General features: G+C 42.7%; 1 protein-coding gene across 1 annotated transcript in view; it reads left to right on the top strand.

Annotated features, from left to right (window-relative positions):
• The first annotated feature begins 302 nt into the window (after positions 1–302).
• RUNX1 (RUNX family transcription factor 1) overlaps positions 303–23446 on the top strand; it is a 1082664-nt gene continuing 1059520 nt past the window's right edge. The window contains exon 1 of the mRNA XM_058427503.1: positions 303–626. The gene's annotated coding sequence lies outside the window, so the exon portion shown is untranslated. The remainder of the gene's footprint in view (positions 627–23446) is intronic.

The raw sequence follows: 23446 nt of genomic DNA on the forward strand, positions 1-23446 counted from the left end.
GAATACAGACGCCCACCACCAAGCCCGGCTAATTTTTTTTGTATTTTTAGTAGAGACGGGGGTTTCACCTTGTTAGCCAGGACGGTCTCGACCTCCTGACCTCATGATCCGCCCGCCTCGGCCTCCCAAAGTGCTGGGATTACAAGCGTGAGCCACCGTGCCCGGCCGGAAGTTGTTCTTGAGGATCCCCTTGATTGGTCGGTGCGAGGCTGTCCAGGCCGCCATTGCCGAGAGTTCCGGCTCTTCGCTCAGGGTCGCTGCTCGTCGTGGAGTCCGCGAAGAGAAGGGTGGGACACTAGCAGAGACCCGCAGGCAGCCGCGGAGCCCGCTGTCTAGGAAACGGTTACCTGAGCGGTTGTCAGGACACAACGACCTAGACGCCAGAGCCAACGCCAAACGGGTAGAGGCTTCTCGAGCGCCCTTAACAACCGGCACTTGACTCGCAGCTCGCGGCGAGACTTCGGCCTGGAGCCCCCGCGCGGAGCGACGCCGACGCCGAACACAATTATTCTTATTTCGAATGAGCCATTTTTTCCCCACTGGAAAACCTCCCTCCAATTAGGAAGGTGAATTTCAAAGGTTCTGAAGAGTGGGTTAGCAACTTTCGTCAGAGTCCTCTTGGAAAGGTGAAATTGGTGGTTCCATAGGAGAAAAAAAATTGGTTTCCCAATCTGCTTCTGAAAAGGAATTCTTCTGGCTGAATAGGTTGGTAGGTTGAGTCGAGTGACCTTCCTTGGGATGGGCTGCGTTCTTCTGCTGTTTGATCCATGGAATCTTGGCCATTTTTAGGGCAGCCTAAGGGTGTGAGTCTGCTCTAGGACATATCGAGAGGCTGTGCTGCACATAGCAGTCCTTGGGCAGTTGGTCGTGATAAGGATGTTGATGCAGACAAGGTTCCATGTGGTTCCGCTGGAGTTAGCTGTACTCCTCTGGGAAGCTCCCAGGTGACCATTCTTTCAGAGTCCTCCGGAGGATGTGAAAACCAGGAAAGACTCCCTAAGGTCACACCTGCCTGAATCTGGTATCCATTTGGGTACATTCAGTCTCTGGGGACATCTGCTGGCCTAGGTTTACGGGTTGATGGACAAATAAGAAGTGGGTAATGGGATCGGAAGCCTTGAATCCACTTTCCAGGTCTAATCCAAGCCCTTCATTCTATTGATGAGGAGCCTGAGGCCCAGGTAAGAAAAAAAACTGAATGATGTTTAGAATCCAAGTGTCCTGACTCATGCTTCAGGTCACTGCTGGGTCAGGGGTTTTCAAATAGCAGTGATCTTAATCACTTGGATGCTTGTTAACCATGCAGATTCCTGGGCTACCTCTATGAGATTCTCATTTTCATAAATAGTCTGAGTTAAGATTATATAATCAAAATAGAATGTGAACTATATGGATAATTTAAATTTTTCTAGTAGCCCTATGACAAAGGTAAAAGAAAACAAGTAAAAGTTTAGTAATATGTTTTAATCCAATGTAGCCAAATTTTAACATATAATCACTATAAAAAGTTATTAACGAGTTATTTGACTTTTTTGGGGTACTTAGTCTTTGAAATTTGGTGTGTATTTTACAACACATCTAATTTATTTATCTATTTATTTTGAGCCATTCTTCCTGATGTTCTCCCTCCCCCTACCCCCAACAGGCCTCAGTGTGTGCCGTTCCCCACCATGTGTTTATGGGTTCTCATCATTCAGCTCATAATAATAAGTGAGAACATGCAGTGTTTTGTTTTCTGTTCCTACATTACTTCACTTAGAATTATGGCTTCCGGCTCCATACATGTCCCTGCAAAGGGCATGATCCTTTTTATGGCTGCACAGTGTTCCATGGTGTATATGTACCACATTTTCTTTATCCAGTTTATCACTGATGGGCATTTGTGTTGGTTCCATGTCTTTGCTATTGTGAATAGTGCCATAGTGAACATATATGTGCATGTATCTTTAAAACAGAATGATTTCTATTCCTTTGGGTATATACTCAGTAATGAGATTGCTGGGTCCAATGGTATTTCTGCCTCCAGATCTTTGAGGAATCGCCACACTGTCTTCCACAATGGTTGAACTAATTTGCATTCGCACCAATAGTGTAAAAGCATTCCTGTTTCTCCACAGCCTCACCAGCATCTGTTGTTTTTAGACTTTTTAATAATCACCATTCTGACTGGTATGAGATGGCATCTCATTGTGGTTTTGATTTGCATTTCTCTAATGATCAGTGATATCGAGTCTTTTTTTATACGCTTTTTGGCCACATGTATGTCTTCTTTGGAGAAGTGTCTTTTCATGTCCTTCGCCCACTTTTTAATTTTTTTTCTTGTAAATTTGTTTGTTACTTGTAGACTGTGGATTTTAGACCTTTGTCAGATGGATAAATTGCAAAATATTTCTCCCAATCTGTAGGTTTTCTGTTTACTCTGATGATTTTACTCTGCACTTTTGCTGTGCAGAAGCTCTTTAGTTTAATTAGATCCCATTTGTCAATTTTTGCTTTTGTTGTAATTGTTTTTGGCATTTTCATCATGAAATTTTTGCCCATGCCTATGTCCTGAATGGTATTGACTAGATTTTCTTCTAGGGTTTTTATAGTTTGGGGTTTTACATTGAAGTCTTTAATCTATCTCGAGTTAATTTTTGTATATGGTGTAAAGAAGGAGTCCAGTTTCAACTTTCTGCATATGGCTGGCCAGTTCTCCCAGCAACATTTATTAAACGGAATCCTTTCCCCATTGCTTGTTTCTGTTAGGTTTGTTGAAGGGCAGATGGTTGTAGGTGTGCAATCTTATTTCTGAGTTCTCTATTCTGTTCCATTGGTCTATGTGTCTGTGTTTGTACCAGACTATACTGTTTTGGTTACTGTAGTATAATTTGAAGTCGGGTAGCGTGATGCCTTCAGCTTTGTTGTTTTTGCTTAGAATTGTCTTGGCTATTCAGGCTCTTTTTTGGTTTCATCTGAATTTTAAAATAGTTTCTTCTAATTCTGCAGAGAATGTCAGTGGTAGTTTAATGGGACTAGCATTGAATTACTTTGGGCAGTATGGCCATTTTCACAATCTTGATTATTCCTATCCATGAGCATGGAATGTTTTTCCATTTGTTTGTGTTCTCTCTGATTTCCTTCAGCAGTGGTTTGTAGTTCTCTTTGTAGAGGTGCTTCACTTCTCTTGTTAGCTGTATTCTTAGGTATTTTATTCTATTTGTAGCAATTGTGAAGAGGAGTTCATTCCTGATTTGGCTCTCTGCTTGCCTGTTGTTGATGTATAAGAATGCTAGTGATTTTTGCATATTGATTTTGTATCCTGAAACTTTGCTGAGGTTGCTTATCAGCTTAAGAAGCTTTTGGGCTGAGGTAATGGGGTTTTCTAGATACAGGATCATGTCATCTGCAAACAAAGATAATTTGACTTCTTCTTTTTCTATTTTAATACTTCTTATTTCTTTCTCTTGCCTGATTGCCCTGGCCAGAACTTGTCTTGTGCTGGTTTTCAAGAACTTCTTGATTTCTGCCTTACTTTCATTATTTACCCAGGAGTCATTCAGGAGCAGGTTGTTCAGTTTCCATGTAGTTGTGTGGTTTTGAGTGAATTTATTAGTCTTGAGTTCTAATTTGATTGCACTGTGATCTGAGAGACTATTATGATTTTAGTTCTTTTTGCATTTGCTGAGGAGTGTTTTACTTCTGATTATGTGATCAGTTTTAGAGTAAGTGCCATGTGGCAATGAGAAGAATGTATATTCTGTTGTTTTGGGTGGAGAGTTCTGTACATACCTATCAGGTCTGCTTGACCCAGAGCTGAGTTCAGGTTCTGTACAGCACATCTTGGTTTGGATTAGCCACATTTTAAATGTTCAAAGGCCACAGTGGTTGGTGGCTGTTACATGGAACAGTGCATATCTACAGCTGTCTCTTCCTAATCAGTGGAGCTGTTTATTAAGAGGCACAAGCTGCCAACAAAGTAATGAATTCACTGTTGCTAGATTCATTCAAGCATCTAGTGCTGTGAAGTTCAAAATTCAAGAGCCCTCCACCTGAACCTTGTTAAGCTCTGTGGGCTTATCACTAATTCAGCACATCCGTGGACAGGGATGTGTTTATACAGCAAATATGCAGGAAACCATTGGCCATCAGATGACACAGACCTTTTGAAGCCACATGCCACTCACAGACCACCGAGCTTTGTGTTTGCACGTGCAGACTATTGTGCAAGTACTGGAACTCCATGTGCCGAAGGCACAGGCATCCAATGAAATATTTGAGTGGAATTTTCAACCAAAAGCCGCTGAAAGTTTTTCCAATTTAATCTGTAAACGCAGTCGGGGGATTTTTGCACATGAATCAACTCGTTTACTTTGACAAGCCCTCTCTGTGCTCTGCCCGTGCCCAGTCTCTGGCTCACAAAGGTGCTCTGTGTGTAAATTTGCAGGGGGTAGGAGGAGGTGCATGGAAGTTCAAGGCAAACTTCTCTGAAAAATGCGGCATCTGGGAGCCAGAGTGGAAACGCAGGAAGGGTGCCCTGTGTGAATTTCCACCCTCCCTCACTGAAAGTGCTCTTCAGAGGGTTGAAGGTGGATTCACATTGGAATTCTTTCTAATAAGATAGACGAGACTTACACTTCTGTATAAGTATTAATATAATTAGTGAATATATTTGAAGAATAGTTATAAGGATATTGATTTTTAAAGTCTGTGTCTCATCTTTTTCCCATTCATCTTATGCTTCATTTTGATAAAGGAAAAAAAAGAGCTGTCAGAAGGACACCAGGTATCTTGTGCCTGGTCTGTGCTTGCAGGAATGTTTTGTGTTGTGGAGCCCATTTCAGTGGCATCTCCTTACATGAAAGATGGGGAGTCACAATCCATAATAACAATGCCATCATAAGAATAGTGACCAACATTTATTCAACATTGATGATGTCCATGACTCTTGATATGGAACAACTCGTTTCATCCCCACAATCACCCTATGAGGTAGACACTGATACAGGTCCCCATTTCAGTATGGAAGAAGCTGGGACAGAGAGGTTAGATGCTTTGCGCAGGTCACCCAGCTGGTAAGGGGCAGAGATGGGGTTCAAACCCAGGTGAAGCCTTAGTTCTTACCCAAAAGACCACAATCTGTCATGATTGGAAGCCTCCGTAAAAGTCCTCCCACCAACTTCCTACTAAAGTAAAAATCTCTTTGACCTTCCAGGCAGGTGTTCATCCAGCCCATCTTGAATGCTTCCAGTTGCTTGAATGCATTGAGCAACAGGGAGCTCATTACTTTGTCAGCAGCCCATGCCTTTTAAGAAAAGCTCCAACAATTGGGAAATTCTTCTTTAGATGAAGCTGTTTCCTACGATTAGTAAGATTTGATCCCCCTTCAGTGCTCCTGGGGTACAGGCTTCTTGAAACTGCTATAAGATAGAATTACACATGGTGGGACTTAAATCTCTGTATGCATGTGTTGTGGCGAATCTGTATCGACTCCAGTGGGGATGGTACTAGATGCAAGAGGCTGAGGAAGAGACCCAGAGCCAGCAAACGAGACATGGGTTTTACTGGGAACTTACATGCAGGGGGGAGAGTCCAGTGGTAGCAGGCTAGACAAGAGAACTGTGTGGCCTAGTGGTGGCAGGCTGAGCATTATAACTGCAACTGCTTGCAAAAGGCGTGCAGCTTACATCACATTTTCTCTTAGCATTCTCCCTCTAACAGTCTTCAACTGGCAACTTTCACTTACCCCAAAACAAAGGGCCTTCATCCCCAGTATGGCCTGTGTTCCATGGGCCAGGCTCAGAGCTCAGATCTTCCTCATAGAAAAGGAACAAATCTATGTGTTTGGTGCTGTCAGATTTCCTAGCTCAGAGCACACATTTAAATGTGTCTGCCATCCAGAGTCAGTCTCAGGGAGTCTACGTTATTGCTCTCAGATATGTTTACCATACAGCATATTAATGTAATTGGGAGTTAGTTTTGAAGAATAGTTACAAGGATATACATCATTTAAATCTGCCTCTCACCTTTCTGTTTCACCGCCTTATGCTCCATCCCATTGAACGATTTACTCCGGGTCCCTGTTATGGGTCTCAGGAGGTCCCGCATCCACACCTCTGCTCTTGCTGCTCTGAATATTCTCCAGCACATGTTTATCACCAAGTGCTGCTCCTTCTTTGAGCCTAAATGCTCCCTGCTGTGAAGTCTGCTTTGCTAAGGGGAGAAGTTGCTGTTACCAATGAGAGCTAGGTGATTGTTCACTAAGGAGGATTAAAATCAAGAGGTGATGTTACATCAGCAACATGGTGGAATAGGAGGGTCCTGACTAGCCCTTTTCTGACAGATGCACCTAATGAACACCTACATATGGATCAATACTCCCTGAGAGAAAGCAGAAACTAGGTGAAAGACTCCTGCATACTGAACAACTGAGAAAAATATTCACATTGAAGCAGGTAGAAAAAGCAGAGACAGAGTCTGGTGGAGAAGAGGGGGGAAGGAAAGCTGTTGGTCAAAGGATGTACAATTTCCATTATTAATAGATAGGAGAAGAGGCCGAGGCGGGTGGATCATTTGAGATCAGGAGTTTGAGACCAGTCTGGCCAACATGGTGAAACCCCATCTCTACTAGAAATACAAAAATTAGCCGGGTGTGGTGGTGCGCGCCTGTAGTCCCAGCTACTTGGGAGGCTGAGGCACAAGAATCGCTCGAACCTGGGAGGTGGAGGTTGCAGTGAGCTGAGATTGTGCCACTGCACTCCTGCCTGGGCAACAGAGTGAGACTCCGTCTCAAAAAAAAAAAAAAATAGGAGTTAAGTTTTAGTGATGCATTGCACAGCATTGTGGCTATAGCTAGTAATAACGTAGGGCACATTTCAAAATTGCAAAGAGTACATTTTAAAAGTTGTCATCACAAGAAATGATAAATAGGTAAGGTGATGGATATATTAATTAGGTTGATTTAATCATTCCACAGTGTATACATATATCAAACATCACATTGTACCTCATGAATATATACAGATTATCTGTTAATTAAAAAATTTAAAAAGCCATAAGCCCCAAACACAATTAAATAAGGTGTAATTCTTCACCTTATTTCTTTTTCAAAATTGTTCTGGCTATAATAGGCCCTTTGCTTTCCATACTGATTTTAGAATTAGCTTGTAAATATCTACAAATATATTGCTGGCATTTTGTTTGAGATTGCATTGAATCTGTGGATTAATTTGACATTTTAACAATCGTGAGTCTTTCAACTCATAGACATGGTATTTCTCCCCATTTTTAACAGATTTTAAAATTTCCGTCAGCAATGTTTTATAGTTTTTAGTGTATAGATGAACATTCTTTTTGTCAGATTTATCCCTAAGTATCAACAAATTTAATGCTATTGTAAATGGTTTTGTTTTTTTAAATGTTTACTTTTGATGTTTGTTGCTAGTATTTGGAAATACAGTACTTATTTGTATATTACTTTTTTATCCTGTAGTCTTGGTAACTCATTTATTACTTCTAGTAACTTATAGAGCCCATAGAATGTTCAGCATTAAAATGTATATTATGTGTAAGTAAATAAAGACAATTTACCCCTCCCCCCGAAAGAGGTGATGTCCCTTCTCTAGACCTAGAGAAAATTAAAGTTGTTTCAGCATCTGTGTCATGCTGGAGGGTGACCAGGTTTCCTTCATAGCTATGTGACTTTAGGAAAATCTTTTCATATCCTGGGCCTGGCTTCCTCATCAGCAAACGGAAGAGCTTGAATCATCATGGGTCTTATTGATTAAGGTGTTGCCTCTTAGACCCCCTGGGCAGCTTTTAAAAATGCCTGTGGTGGAAGTGCTCTGTTAGGCCTGTGAATGGGTAAACCCACTGTGAATGCAATTCTCAGTCTGTGTGAAGAAGATGAGGGTGGGGTTTCATGGGCGCTGAAGCCTGGCAATCAGGATCCTGGCTGGGAGATGGACTTCTACCAGCTCTGCAGAATCCTGAGAAGGGCCTGAGGCCATCTGTGCATGAAGAAAAGGCCTCAGCACACACAGCTCCCCTTGCATGCCAGTGGTGAGAGCTGGGGAGGTGGCTGAGGACTGGCCATGATGCCCATGGCAGCTTGAGTCCTGGAGAGGGTCCCGCAGACAGGGTCGGAGACCCCCTCCCCTACAGAAGGGCTCCACACTCTTCAGTTTTGAAACTGCCTGGGCATCCTATTGGTAACATGGAGGCAGCACAGCATCCAGGGTCTCCTGTTTGGGAATTTACACTCCATCAGTCAGAGCACTGGGGGCTGAGCTACCCCAAGCCCTGGAGTATTCCCAAGCATCATCCTGCTGCTCTGGTTTTAGCCTTTTGGTACTTTAACATTCAGTACATTGTAGCAGAGCCTGCACCCCAGTCTGCCCTTGTCCCCAGACTGAAACAAGTAATAGGACCGCCTAAAAGAGAGAGACCAGTGGCAATGACAGTGGCAGCAGCCTCTCGAGAGGGTTCTTCCCAGCAGTGCTGTTTCCAAATGGGATGGGTCCTGCAATTGATGCGAGGGCCAGAGCAGCTGCAATGACCCATCTCTGTCCTCTCTGCCATCGTACTCATCCTCCTGGCTCATGAAGGTTCAGCATGAGAAAGAGGAGGGCCAGGTGCAGTGAAGCTGTCTTTCCAGCATGACACCTTCCATATTCTCTGCCAGGATACCGTAGTTCCCTCCCTGGACCTTTGAAGGGCTTGTATCCAATACCCTTTGGAAATGGGATGCAGCCTGTGGACATGCTTTGAAAAATTAAGAGCATTGTATAAGCCCCAGGGTTATTTGGCCCAACTGGCATTTATTTCTCTGGAATTCTTGACTTTTTCCTGTTATCGTGAAACTGCTCTTCAAGAATGAGTCGAGGTTCTCATAACCACTTAGAACCTCCTGAGAACTGCCAGCTCTGCTGCTGAATGCTCCATAAAAATGATGAGCAAGTGCTTGCAGTCATTGGAGATGCATTCTAGGTCAGGGCTGAGGAGGAAGGAGACACCGTGCTCCCAAGAGGACTGTGCCTCCTGCCATGGATGTGTCATGTGGCAAGAAAGAGCCCGTGAGCCAGACTCTGCCTGCCGGGGCCATAGCCCAGCATTGCTGTTAGCCGTATCACCTGGAGCAAGCTACCTAACCTCTCTGGTCTATTTCCTCATCTAGAGAGTGGGGAAAATGGGGGTACTTACCTCGAGGAGTTATCAAGATTAAATGGGTAGATCAGGTAGAACACTAAGAATAATTCAATCAATGTCAGCTGTTATCAATATTAGACGAATGGCTTATGGTAATCACACATACCGGTGATTATCTGAGCCCTGTGTAATGGGCTGGTGACTACATCACCCCATTTATTCCTCCCAGCCACACAGCAAGGACAGAGGCATCCATTTTACACAGGAAGAAAACAGAGGCCCTGAGAGACTAAGTTTCCTGCTATGCTAGTGAGGCGCAGAGTGGGGATTTTTAAAACCCAGAATAATTTATCACCTGCAACCCATTCAGAGTCCACCTATTGTCGTCAATGATATTTTAAATAATTAATTAATACGATCTGTGTGTCTTTGACATTTGCTACTTTTTTTTTTTTGTAGTGTGAGGAAAGCACAAAGGGAGGCCTCCTGGGCAGGCTGGGCTGTTCTGGAGGCGACTGGGCAGCTTTACTGGCGTCTGTGATTAGGCTTCATGCCTGTAGTCCTAACTGCCCACTGCACAGTCCCACCCCGGTCTCCCCAGAGATACCCCAACTTCTGCAGGTCCCAGGTAAATCTCATTGCCTTCCTCTAAGCCTTCTCCCATGGTCACTCTTTCAGATTAATGGCCTCACCACCTGCCCCTTCATCCAGGCTGCAAATGTTAGCGCCATCTTTCACTCTTCACTCTCACCTTCCACTTAAAATGGGTAGCCAAGTCTTGAGGACTGACCTGTACGATGTCGTTTGACAGTCTCTTTCCATCTCCGCTGTACCATCTAACCATCAGTGTTAGGTAGGGTATGCATTGCTAGTACAATAAATAGATCCCAAAGTAAAAAGAAGGTTAGTTTTTGGTCATGTAACAGTACTGGGTGAGGCAGCTGGTCACCAGTGTGGCCCTGTCCATGCAGTCATTCAGGGATTCAGGCTGCTGAAGGCTCAGCCGTGTTTATTGGGCTTCCAGGGCCACCCTGAGGTCAGCTTTATGCCTGCCAGCTGGAAGGAAAAAGGTAATGAGGAGGCCCTCTGGGAGCATTGATGGGTAGGTCTGGTAGTCCGGCATGCTCCTCCCGCTCATCTTCCACAGGGCCACACCCAGCTTCAAGGGAGGCTGGGCAGCATGACCCACCAGCACACCGAGCCTCAGCCACAAGGGTCTTCTCATCTCTTGCCTGTTTTTTTTGCAGTGGCCTCTGGACTAATGTCCTTGCCTGGTCTCACTCCTTATCCAATCCATGTTGCCAGAGTTAACTTCTAAATCCTAATCCTGCAGATCTCCTGTTGCCTTCAGGACAACATCCTTAACAAGGCATTCAAAGGCCTCCGCAATGGGTTCTCAGAGTAACTTTCCAGCTTTTCTCCTGCTCCAACAGCCATAGGCCAACCCTAGAAGACCCCAGGCTCCTTCCTGAGTAAGACAAGCCCACTCACCAACCTGTGCCTCTGCTCTCAGCTGGGCACCCTTCCTCACCACCATCTCTCATGGGCTCAGTTCTGCTCATCCTTCAAGGTGTTGCTCAGAGGCCACCTTCTTTGTGAAGTCCTCCCCAAATTGCCATCAGTTGGAAGGTATTTCGCTCTCCTTTCTACTCTCCCAATGCACACTTCTCCTCCAGCCACAGGGGAAACACAGTGCATTATGTTTTCTAGTAGAGCCCCTGGTTGAACCCCTTGCTAGATGGAAAGCTCACCCTCTTAATGCAGGATAAATCCAACCTCCTTAGCATGACACTCCAAACTCTCAAAATATGTTTTCTTTTTTTATTTTACTTTTCTGGGATATATGTGCTGAATGTGCATGTTTGCTACATAGGTAGGTATACATGTGCCATGGTGGTTTGCTGCACCTATCAACCTGTCATCTAGGTTTTAAGTCTTGCATGCATTAGGTATTTGTCCTAATGCTCTCCCTCCCCTTTCCTCCTACCCACTAACAGGCCGGGTGTGTGATGTTCCCCTTCCTGTGTCCATGTGTTCTCATTGTTCAACTCCCACTTATGAGTGAGAACATGTGTTGTTTGGTTTTCTATTCTGGTGTTAGTTTGCTGAGGTTGATGGTTTCCAGCTTCATCCATGTCCCTGCAAAGGACATGAACTCATTCTTTTTTTATGGCTGCATAATATTCCATGATGTGTATGTGCCACATTTTCTTTATCCAGTCTATCATTGATGGGCATTTGGGTTGGTTCCAAGTCTTTGCTATTATAAATAGTGCTGCAATAAACGTGTGCATGTGTCTTTGTAGTAGATGATTTATAATCCTTTAGGTATATACCCAGTAATAGTATTTCTGGTTCTAGATCCTTGAGGAATCACCACACTGTCTTCCACAGTGGTTGAACTACTTTACACTCCCACCGCAGTGTAAAAGCATTCCTATTTCTCCACATCCTCTCTGACATCTGTTGTTTCCAGACTTTTTAATGATCACCATTCTAACTGGTGTGAGATGGCATCTCATTGTGGTTTTGATTTGCATTTCTGCAATGACCAGTGATGATGAGCTTTTTTTCATGTTTTGTGTCTGCATAAATGTGTTCTTTTGAGAAGTGTCTGTTCATATCCTTTGCCCACTTTTTGATGGTTTTTTTTTTTTTCCTGTAAACTTGTTTAAGTTCCTTGTAGATTCTGGATATTAGCCCTTTGTCAGATGGATAGATTGCAAAATTTTTCTCCCATTATAATCTCTCTTCAACATATTTATAGGCTTCATTTTTTCCACTTGCTGTGATCTGGTCTGGCCACCTAGAAACACCTGTGTCTCCATCACCCTCTGTCCTTTCATGTTTCTGTGCCTTTGTCTCTGCTGGCCTTTCTCTCTGGAATGGCTGTTAGGCACCTTCACCGTCCAGTGAAGCAGGAGACACATCACAAGCAGTGTTCCTGGCCTTCCTTCTATAGCAAGTGTCTGCTCTTCTGGTACAGTCTGTGCTTACTTCTATTCTAGTCCATCACTCACAACAGAGGGGAATTCCTGGAGAACTAGAATATCTGCATTAGTTTCTTGGAGCCTCACTGCAAGCACAACGTTTGGTGCATAGTAGGCACTAAGTGAGCATCTCTGAATGAATGCGCCATCTATCGAGTGAGCCATGTGCTGTTCGTCCTTGCCTCTAGAGGTCCGTGCGGATAAGTGAGTCTGAATCTAACGATAGTGCCATCAGGACTTCTGGAATGAACAGTTTCTTTTGTCATTCGATGCCCTTGCTAAGGTGGCAGAATGCAAGAACATTTTTCATATGTCAGAGAGGACAAGGGTAGGTAAAAATCTGGGGAAAAGCCAAAGCACATAGTGAAATACCAAAAAAAAAAAAAAGGAAAGAAAAGAAGCCTAGGAAAATACATGTGAGAAATGAAGTTCACATTCTTGAACTGTTTCTTCTCTTTTTAAAAAATAAATTGAAACATCTCCAAAGAGTACAGCCTTAAGAAACTTGGCCCAGGTGTATTTAATTTTCCAGAACAATCTACTGATGATTATCATCTGGGAGCGTGAATTCTTAACCCTTAGGCTGACACCTACTGTTTGTTAACCACCCTGAAAGCTTTAGGAATTTTGCCAAGGCAAGAAAATGTCAGAGAGGTAAAGATGAAAGTTTAGCAAACTTAGAAGAAAAGGGCTCTGTGTTGGCTTGGAGGTAGCTCAGGTAGAGACGCTGGAGTAAGACAGGTGGGATAAGAGAAGGCTGAATGTGCGACACCACCACCTGTAATTCATGGCATTTACTTTCCAAACATTTTCTCCATCTTACGAGCTGGGGCAAGAGAAACCAGCCGCATACCCGTTTTTTACTTTTCTATAATGCTGGAGTTTAGAATGCTGTTGTTCTGCTTGAAATGCAATGTCAGGTTATTGTTGACATTGCTTTAAAGTTGAAAATTTAAAGGTAAACAAAGAAGTAAACTCCCTTTTCGTGCTGGAAAGAACACAATGATAGCTGTTTTGGGGGGTGCCAGTTTTTCTGCAGGATGGTTTTCTCCTTGCATTACTAGGGTTTCAGTTTCTTCAAGATGCCACATGAAACCTTTATTTGAAATGTTGGCACACATGTGAGAGAAATGTTCATTTTCATCTATTTCTTTTTCTTTTTAAATGAACAAGTAATTACCGAAACCAAACAGAGGCATGACTGGAAGTCATTGCAGCATTTGGGTAAACATCCTCCTGCAGTCTCAGCCTGGAAGCAGATCAGTTTCTGCTCTCTGCTGAGGAATTCTTTGTTGCTGGGTGGGACAGATCTCTACTCATCTTCCTTTTGGAACACGATGTGGCTTTTGTGACATACAAAACCTTTGCCTGGTCTCACTCCCTTGGATACCTTGGAGAAGGGCTGAGGACTATTTCTCCTCATTCATTAGAAATTTTCAATGGGTTTTAAGATAGGGATGGAGCTATGTGATTTCTAAGGGATATAAAATGCATGGATTTTTTTTGAAATCTCCTTGCTCATTTTCTTTTCTTTTCTTTTTTTTTGAGATGGAGTCTCACTCTTTGCCCAAGCAGGAGTGCAGTGGTGTGATCTCGGCTCACTGCAACCTCCACCTCCCGGGTACAAGGGATTCTCCTGCCTCAGCCTCCTGAGCAGCTGGGACTACAAGCATGTGCCACCATGCCCTGCTAATTTTTGTATTTTTTAGTAGAGACAGGGTTTCACCATGTAGGCCAGGCTGGTCTTGAACTCCTGACCTCAAGCAATCCGCCCGCCTCGGCCTCGCAAAGTGCTGGGATTACAGATGTGAGTCACTGCACCCAGCCTCCTTGCTCATTTTCTAAAACTATAGGTAAGTACAATTTCTACCTCATGTTCTCTGGCACATATACATTTTGTCCTGATAGCTTTAGAATGTTTTGCAACATTTTCCTCCTTTCTTCCAAGCACTTCCACCCCTACTTCCTCCATTGGAAAGCTGAGATTCCAAGGGGTGACGTGAGGGGAGGATACCCAAGTGTTTGCACCCTTTCTTCCTACAAATTTGCTGTAGTATTTTCCTGGGAAACAATATCCCTTCTGCCCTTCCTCTGCCATGCTCTGAGATTTTGTCCTACAGAACCTTTTTTAAAAAATAGATGGGATCTGGCTGTGTTGCCCAGGTTGGAGTATAGTCCTGTCCATGGGCATGATCATAGCACACCACAGCCTGCGTCTCCTGGGCTCAAGCCATCCTCCTGCCTCAGTTTCTTGAGCAGTGACTACAGGTGCATGCCACTGTACCCGGCCTTATAGAAGAACTCTTTTTAAGGTTACACTCAAATTTCCCCCATCCTCCTATTAGATGTGTCATATGCCTCTTTACATTCGTTCACTCATTCATCCATTCAACATCTGTTTTCACCAAGTGCCTCCTTTTTACCAGGCACTGGGCTTGGCAGTGAGGTTATAATGGTGGGCAAACCAGACATAGTCCCTGCTCTCACTGACCTTACAGTCTAGCAGGGGACACACAGCGACACACAGGCACAACAGTGAGGGAATCAAGGCAGACTGAAAGGAGAGCAATGAAAGAAAGAGATACAGTTCGATGAGCACATGGGACCATATGGAACCAACGAACCTGACCAAGACAGTTTTTTTGGGAAGTGATTTTTGCCTGAAGATTTGAAGGGAAAGTAGGAATTGTTCAGATGTTAAAGGGAGTTAGGGGAAAGAGAGCCTCTGAGAGGGGAAGAACATGGATGGGTAAATACCCTTTGGCATGAGCGGGTTTATAATTGAAGTTCTCTGGCTGGAGCTCAGGGTAGGGAAGTCTGTGAGGTCAGAGCATGCTGAGCGTTCTAGGCCATGCTCAGCATCTTCTCCTTTGCTCGAGGACACTGGGAAGTCCAGATGGGTTTTAAGGTACAACTTTGAGTTTTGAGAAGATTATTCTGGTCACTGTGAGGAAGAGAATAGGACAGGGCCAAGGCAGATGCTGAAGGGCTAGTTCATGCAACAAATATTGGTCTCCTGGGTCTGTAGGTTGGTGGCCATGGAATTGGAGAAAAGCAGTGAGACCTGATGGTTAGCTGGAGTGCAAATGGACAAGAGTTGGTGATGGGTTGCCTGTCATGCGTGTTGCAGAGATGGAGAAAATGGTGCCAAGAATGACCCCTCAGTTTCTACCCAGCGAGACCAGATCCAGGAAGATGCACTGAGAGAGATTCAAAGGAGGTGGGGAAGAAGGGCTGAGATTTGAGAAGGAGATGATAAGGTCAGACTTGGACATGTGGAATTTGAGATGTCCAGGTGGAATTGATGGTTTGGGAATTCATAGGCAAGATCTGTGCTGGAGATATGGATTTTAAAGCCATCAGTGAATGTGCAGTTGGACATTCCAAATTCTCCTAGCAAGCCCAGTTTGATTAGTTGTATTCAAGGGGAGATGTTGTCCCAAATCTACAAGGTAAAAAAATTATTTCGCATGTCTAAGTTATCTGCTGATGAGAAAGCAATTGTAAGCCTCCACATTCTTCACTCCTGTCTTCACTCATAAAAGTTACTAACAACTTTTAGCCTTAAATCAGTACTTCTTGGGAAGCCTTTCTGTGTCTTGGAGAAATTCCTTCTACAAATGACGTCATCTCTAAGTCTGTGCCCAGAAAGGAAATGGTGGTGGTGAACGTGGTGATGGATTGGAGAAGAAGCCTGTATGGTTATAACATGGTGCCTCTCTTGCACCCAGATGTCCTTACACAAGCATGGAAGGGCCTCAGCTTACCCTCTGGTGCTGCATGAATAATGCCCTGCTGTCAGCTGCAGAGGCTTTAAAACCACTAAAAAACCAACCTACAAATTGCTCAAAAGTGAAAACACGTTACTTTTTCAACACTTTCAGGGGTCTTCAAACTGTTTAATATTTTAGAAAAATTTAGCTCTATAAAATAATAAATTATACTCTAAAACTTGGGTCATTGATGTGTGGCATATTATTATTAATACCACCATCATTACTGATCATTAGGCTAGACATTAATTCACTTAAACCTATTTGGTAGGTAATTTCTCCCATTTTTTTTCCCAGTGAGAATATTAAAGCTTTCAGAGGATATGGAGGTAGTAAGTGGCAGGATAAGAATTTGAAACAGGCGTGCCTGACTCCACAGTCAGTCACCCTTAGCAGAGATGAGCCTTATGTTTGGGGACTTGAACATTTTATTACTTTCTTTTGCCCTGTAGATAGTTCACTTTCTTTCTATAACTAGTCCCTTTGAATGAGCTTTTATTTGGTTTCTGCTTTATTTAAACAGTCACAGTATAGACTAGCCACCTGAAAAACAGTGGTCTTGGAGGTGATGTGTCAGCCTACCGCTGCTCCCTCCCTCCCTGAACTGTGTGTGAAAAGTACTGGAAGACGAAAGGTACCGTAGAAATGCTTAATATTATGGTCTTCATCTGGAACCATGAGAGAAAGTACTGGTTGGAGACGAGTGAGCTTGTTTTCTCTGAAACACTCAATTTTTGTCTCTCAGGTGACATATGTGGAATCAGAACCCTTCCATGGTGAGAAAGAGAAATCCCATGTCTCTGAAAAGTAGACTTTGAGAGTTGATTGGTTAGAGAGGTTAGCTATTGTGTGGATCCTCAGGTCAGGGGTTGGGGAGAGTAAGAAGAGGAGAGAGAGCGAGAGAGAAGAGAACAAGAAAAACTCCTTAGTTATTTCTTTTAGTTAGGAAATAAGGACACTTGATGTGTGGAATCTGGTATTTACCATACATGGTGATTTTTGCCAAAAGGACTCTCAGAAAAATGCCTTCTTGTGTTCTCCGTTGTCCACACCCACCACTGATAATCAGCACCACTTGGATGATTCTGGAAGCTAGTCTGGACCAGCGACCCTGCTTCATATTTGTAGGAGTGGGTAGAAGAATATTTTCTCCAGTGAAAACTGTTAGAGGAATTTATAGGTTGTCAGGGTGTAATTAGCCGTGAAAGATATTGGCAAGGGCATGAAACTAACATTCCTCTCTCATCTCTTAACCCTGCCTCCTTCTAAAACTGGTAGATCCTCTCTGCATCCTGGCATTCTTGTGTTGTTCTCCGCTTTGAATCTCTGCCCTGGCTTAGGTTCTCTGAGGTCTGCTATGTTTTCTTCCTGTCCATGTTTCTGTGAACTCTGTTAATTGATCCCTCTCCAGTTTGGCAGTCTTTGTCTCTCTGACCTTTCTGCCATTTTGTATCCATTCATGCATGGATATGTATGATTGGAGGCCTAGAAATATATTTTATTTGATGCTATAGAAAGTCAAGTTTGGCCTACTTAGAGGATATCAGCATTAATTAAGAGAATAGGTCTATTTACCCATAAACATTTGAATTATAAATATTTGGAGAACAAAGGCTACTTTGACATTTGAGGTTCAATTGTCATGAGTTTGCCCAGGTACTCATTTTGAATAAAACTAAGATCCCATGGAAAATTATAGCTACTGCTTTTCTTTTGGAGGAATGGTTCTCACAGACAGTGAGAACCTACAGAGACAGTAGGGCCGGGATGATGGCTCATAGATATTTCCACCCACTCTGTGAAACAGGGCCTGTGCGTGATAGGCCCTGAAGTGAATACTTTAAAAATAACAAGTTTGTTGGGTCCTGAAAAGTTAAATATAGAATTACCATATGGCCCAGCAATTTCATTCCCATGTACTTAGAAGAATTGAAAACAGTTACTCAAACAAATGGATGGACATGAATGTTTATGGCAGCATTATTCACAATACCCAAAAGGCAGAAATAACCCAAATATCCATTAATGGAGGAATGGGTTAAAAAATTGTGGTATATACATATAATGGAATATTATTCAGCCATGAAAAAGGAATGAAGTACTGACACCTCCTAAGCCCCATCTCCAAATATGGTCTCATTGGGAATCGAGAGCTTCAACATGTGAATTTTAGGGAGGCATAATTCAGCCCATGATAGTCACACTTCGTATGATTAAATTTATATCATATATCTGGAATAGGTAAGCCCATAGAGACAGAAGGCAGATTGGTCATTGCCAGGATCTGGCAGGACTGGAAACGAGGTGGTAGCAGTGGGAGAATGGAGAGTAACTGCTTAATGAGTCCAGAGTTTCTTTTGGGATGATGACAGTGTTTTAGAACTAGACAGAGGTGGTGGTTGGTTGCACAACATTGTGAGTATACTAAATGCCATCGAATGTTTTATTTTAAAATGGCTGATTTTATGTAGTGTGACTTTTACCTTGTAATATAGTTTGGCGGCCAACACTTCCCAGAGTGGCCCAGCGTGGCCCACTGTATTCTCCCCACAGGGCTGTGAGTAGCAAATCTGTAAAACTCTTTTCCAGTTTATCTCTCCTGTTCTGCATCTGGCCTTACCAGACTTTACCCAAGGTAATACAGTTAAAACATGCCTCAATAAAAAAATTAAGACCACAACAAACATCTCCTGAGCATTTGCTGTGTGGCTAGCAATGTGCTAAGGGTTTCCCAGGATTTCGTGAAATCCTCATAACTTCTTGGTGAGGCAGGGGATGCTTATCCTCCCATTTTATAGATGAGGACCCTGACTGAGGCTGAGAGAAGTTAAGCAACACATTCTCTGTCCAACGAGCATCTGAAAACTTGGATTCTCAGAGTTACATATGATTTTTGGTTGGAGGTAGAGTTGTTTTTGTTTTTGTTTTGTTTTCAGTTGCTTCAATTTTGAAAGAATGCTGCTCTACTCTGAATTTGGACACTGGTTGATAAGTGAGTCAGAGGCTTTGGTTCTGGTTTTTATTTTTTGAGACGGAGTTTTGCTCTTGTCTCCCAGGCTGGAGTTCAGTGGCACGATCTTGGCTCACTGCAACCTCTGCCTCCTGGGTTCAAGCGATTCTCCTGCCTCAGCCTCCCGAGTAGCTGGGATTACAGGCGACTGCCACCATGCCCAGCTAATTTTTGTATTTTTAGTATAGACGGGGTTTCATCATGTTGGCCAGGCGAGTCTCGAACTCCTGACCCTGACCTCAGGTGATCTGCCTGCCTCGGCCTCCCAAAGTGCTGCTATTATAGGCGTGAGCTACTGCGTCCTGCCTTTTTTTTTTTTTTTTTTTCCGGGAATGTTTGTAAAGAAGTAATTCTGGGTGGATTCAGAAATGTGCTTTCAAATACTCTGGGGATCATGAAATTTAAAGGGGCAGCAAGACTTTTTTTTTTTTTTCTTTTTTCTTTTTTTAGACAGGGTCTTGCTCTGTCACTCAGTCTAGAGTGCGGTGGTGTGATCATGGCCTACTGCCGGTTCAATCTCCTGGGCTCAGTCGATCCTCCCACCTCAGCCTCCTGAGTAGCTGGGACCACAGGTGCGTACCACCACACCTGGCTAATTTTTAAATTTTTTACAGAAACAGGGTCTCCCAGTGTTGCCAGGGCTGGTGTTAACTTTTGGCTTCAAGGAATCCTCCCTTGAAGGCCTCCCAAAGTGCTAAGATTACAGGCGGGAGTCCCCGTGCCCAGCCTGGGCAGCGAGACTTCTTAGTCAGGGTCTCATGATTGGAGGGTCCCTGGAGGGCAGGCAGGATGGTATCAGGGTGGGCACAGGGATCATTTAAGATGGTATCTGGTTCTGAACTCATATTTGACTGGTTGATCAACAAGTTACCTTGTAAAATTTTCATTTATAAAATTTTAGCATATAATCTCATTAAATCTGTGACTAGGGACTTAAGTGTCTTCAAATATACAGGCTCTAAAATGTCTGGGTTGATCAGATTTTGCATGATCTGTTTTTTTCTTTGTAGTTTACTGTACATGATTTTATGAAGACTTTATGTTAGGACCTGCCTATGATACTGGGATACTTTTTTCTTTCTCCGTTCATTTGCCCACTCACTCACTTGCTTGGGCAATTGATAGCTCACTCACTCCTGATTGATTGAGTCATTTAATCTATATGAATAATACATGAAAAGTTGCTTGTATAAATGCAAACAGAACAAAAATATATTGAGCAAAATGTAAACCTGCTCCTGTACTGAGTCTCCTGGTTGCCTCCCCCTCTTGCTCCTGGCACCTCAGTGCCACCCACCATTCAGAGTTGGTGGTTTGGTATGAAAGTTTCAAGACTTCTAGACGTTTCTTTTCATAGATGTCTATCATAAGGGTTTCACCATGTCATATCCCTAATTGTAATGGATTCACTTTTTTGAAAATCGTTTCAAAATAACATTTTTTTCATTTTTATCGTTTTTGAAAAAAACCCCATCAAAGAGTGGGCAAAGGATATGAACAGACACTTCTCAAAAGAAGACATTTATGCAGCCAACAGACATGAAAAAATGTTCATCATCACTGGTCATCAGAGAAATGCAAATCAAAACCACAATGAGATACCATCTCACACCAGTTAGAATGGCAATCATAAAAGTCAGGAAACAACATATGCTGGAGAGGATGTGGAAAAACAGGAATGCTTTTACACTGTTGGTGGGAGTGTAAATTAGTTCAACCATTGTGGAAGACAGTGTGGTGATTCCTCAGGGATCTAGAACTAGAAATACCATTTGACCCAGCAATCCCATTACTGGGTATACACCCAAAGGATTATAAATCATGCTACTATAAAGACACATGCACACATGTTTATTGCGGCATTATTCACAATAGCAAAGACTTGGAACCAACCTAAATGTCCATCAATGATAGACTGGATTAAGAAAATGTGGCACATATACACCATGGAATACTATGCAACCGTAAAAAAGGATGAGTTCATGTCCTTTGCAGAGACGTGAATGAAGCTGGAAACCATAATTCTAAGCAAACTATCACAAGTACAGGAAACCAAACACGGCATGTTCTCACTCATAGGTGGGAGTTGAACAACGAGAACACATGGACACAGGGTAGGGAACATCACACACCAGGGCCTGTCGGGGGTAGGGGGCTGGGGGAGGGATAGCATTAGGGTAAATACCTAATGTAAACGACAAGTTGATGGGTGCAGCAAACCACCATGGCACATGTATACCTATGTAACAAACCTGCACGTTCTGCACATGTACCTTAGAACTTTATAATAATAAAAAAATAACAATTATTTTACTTTTAAATTTATTTTTAGACCATTTTATTTTACTAGAATTTTGTCAGTTACCCTAGAAACTTCCTTGCGTTTGCCCAAAGTAATCACTATCCTGGCGATTATATTAATAAATCCTTTGCATCTTTTTGGATTAATTAAAAACACGTAGCTCTAAATGCTGTAGTTTTTCCCATTAAAAAAGCCTATATGTGTGTGCGTAAAATTTTAATACATAATTTTATATATGTCTTGCTGTCTCTTAACTTACAGGTTTTCTTCCATCTATTTATTTTTCTTAGAGTTTATGTATTGAAGAACCTGGGCCAGTTGACCCACAGAGTGGTTCTCAATCTCGATTTGGCTGATGGGGCACTCATGTTGCAGGTTAACATGCTCCTTGGTTTTCTGCCCTCCTAGAAGTTGGCAGCTGGATCCAGAAGCTTCAACAGCCTCAGGTTCAGCCTCCTGGGCTGGCGGATTGTAGATGAGACTGTGTTCTTTCACATGCCTGTTGGCTCCTTGTTTTTGATGTTGGCAGATGTGATGCACATTGCCTAGATCCATTCATTCACTGCAGGGTGCAGACTGGTGATTTCTGATTCTGTCACTCTGCTTTGATTTATTAGCTGTAATGATTTTATTAGAAAATTCTTCCTTTCATCTACTAGTTGGTTATTTAGTGGCCTAGTTCATAAAGGAATCTAAAGTAAATGTTTTACATTTTCCTTGTATTTACTGAGTTTTCAAGATAATGCTGTTGACTTTCAAAAGTTTATCAAGTAGGTTTGAAAAAATGGCTTTATGAACTCATGGGTTTAAACTTATTTGATCAGTTTTAATCCATTGCAATTCTCATCTTTATGAGAGTTCAAATTGCCCCATCCTTTACCAGAGGGAGATCTTCAGGTTGAGCTACTTTGACCAGTAGTTTTGAGTTTTTTTTTTTTTTTTTTTTTTTTTTTTGAGACAGGGGGTCTTGTTCTCTCACCCTGGCTAGAGTGCAGTGGCATGATTTTGGCTCACTATAGCCTTGACCTCCTGGGCTCAAGCAATCCTCCTGCCTCAGCCTCCTGAGTAGGTGGGACTACAGTTGTGCGCCACCATGCCTGGTTAATTTTTTATTTTTTTGTAGATCCAGGGTCTCCCCTTGTTGCCTAGGCTCATCCCCAACTTCTGGGCTCAAGTGATCTTCCTGCCTCAGCCTCCCAAAATGCTGGGATTATAGGCATGAGCCTAATTAATATGGGATATTAATTATCAATCTAGAAAGACATAAATGTCTTGTTTGGGAAGAAGAAAGGATCCATTGACAATGAAGAGATACAAAGATTTGATCTTAATTTATCTCAGGTAGATGTCAACTTCTGCCATATTTTCTTCATCATTAACTGAGACCTCATCCTTCTTCTTCCCCTACTTTTTTCCTTCAAAGCCAAATAAAAATAAATAGAACTAGTATTATTTTGCATTGAGTATCCCAAGTAGATTTAGAATGTTGGTTTCAAAGTAAATAAACAAGAGACAGATGCAATGGAATTTCATAACCATGATGGACTTTGGGGTGTAATATTTTTCTTAGGCAAGCTTATAAAAACAGTTTTTTTTCTCCCTGTAGTCTGTCCTTAGGGACTAATGTTCTAAAAAGAGAGAACAATTTTCCAGTAAAATTAACTCTGTGAAAATTTTATGGATTTTAAAGACATATCACTTTGTGTGTGTATGTGTGTAAGGCTCTTATAGACAGGCTGCTGTGTAGCAGTGGGGACCTCCATGGTGAGTTATGTTCTTGTCCTTATGTCATGGGAGCAAGTAGACATAAATACTTTCATGCGTGGAGCTTCTGGATCCTTTGTCTAAAATTCTGCCATCTTTTCTGATAGATTGCAAGTTCTCTTTAAAAGTGGAAACATCCCTTAAAGATATGAAGCAAATCTTCGTCATTTGGAAGGCAGTATATAACTCACAAACGGGTTGTCTTCAAAGGTTGTTTATAAGGCACTGGCTTGAAACTGCATTTATCTATGGACCTATGACAGGTTCTCAGGGCAGCAGATTAACACTTAACAAGCCCACCATATTCATTTTGGTGGCACTGAAGCAATACTATAGACCCTAGCCCCAGGCGTGACTGTGTTCTGGAGCAGTGGTTCTCAACCAGGCCACTGAAGGCAATTTCTTAAAAGCCCTGCTGGCCTGGGTACCTCACACCACTCCTGCACTAACCTACTTAGAGTGTGGCTCTTTGTACCTTACT

Source organism: Hylobates moloch, unplaced genomic scaffold, assembly GCF_009828535.3.
Source record: "Hylobates moloch isolate HMO894 unplaced genomic scaffold, HMol_V3 SCAFFOLD_14, whole genome shotgun sequence".
NCBI classification, from domain to species: Eukaryota; Metazoa; Chordata; class Mammalia; order Primates; family Hylobatidae; genus Hylobates; species Hylobates moloch.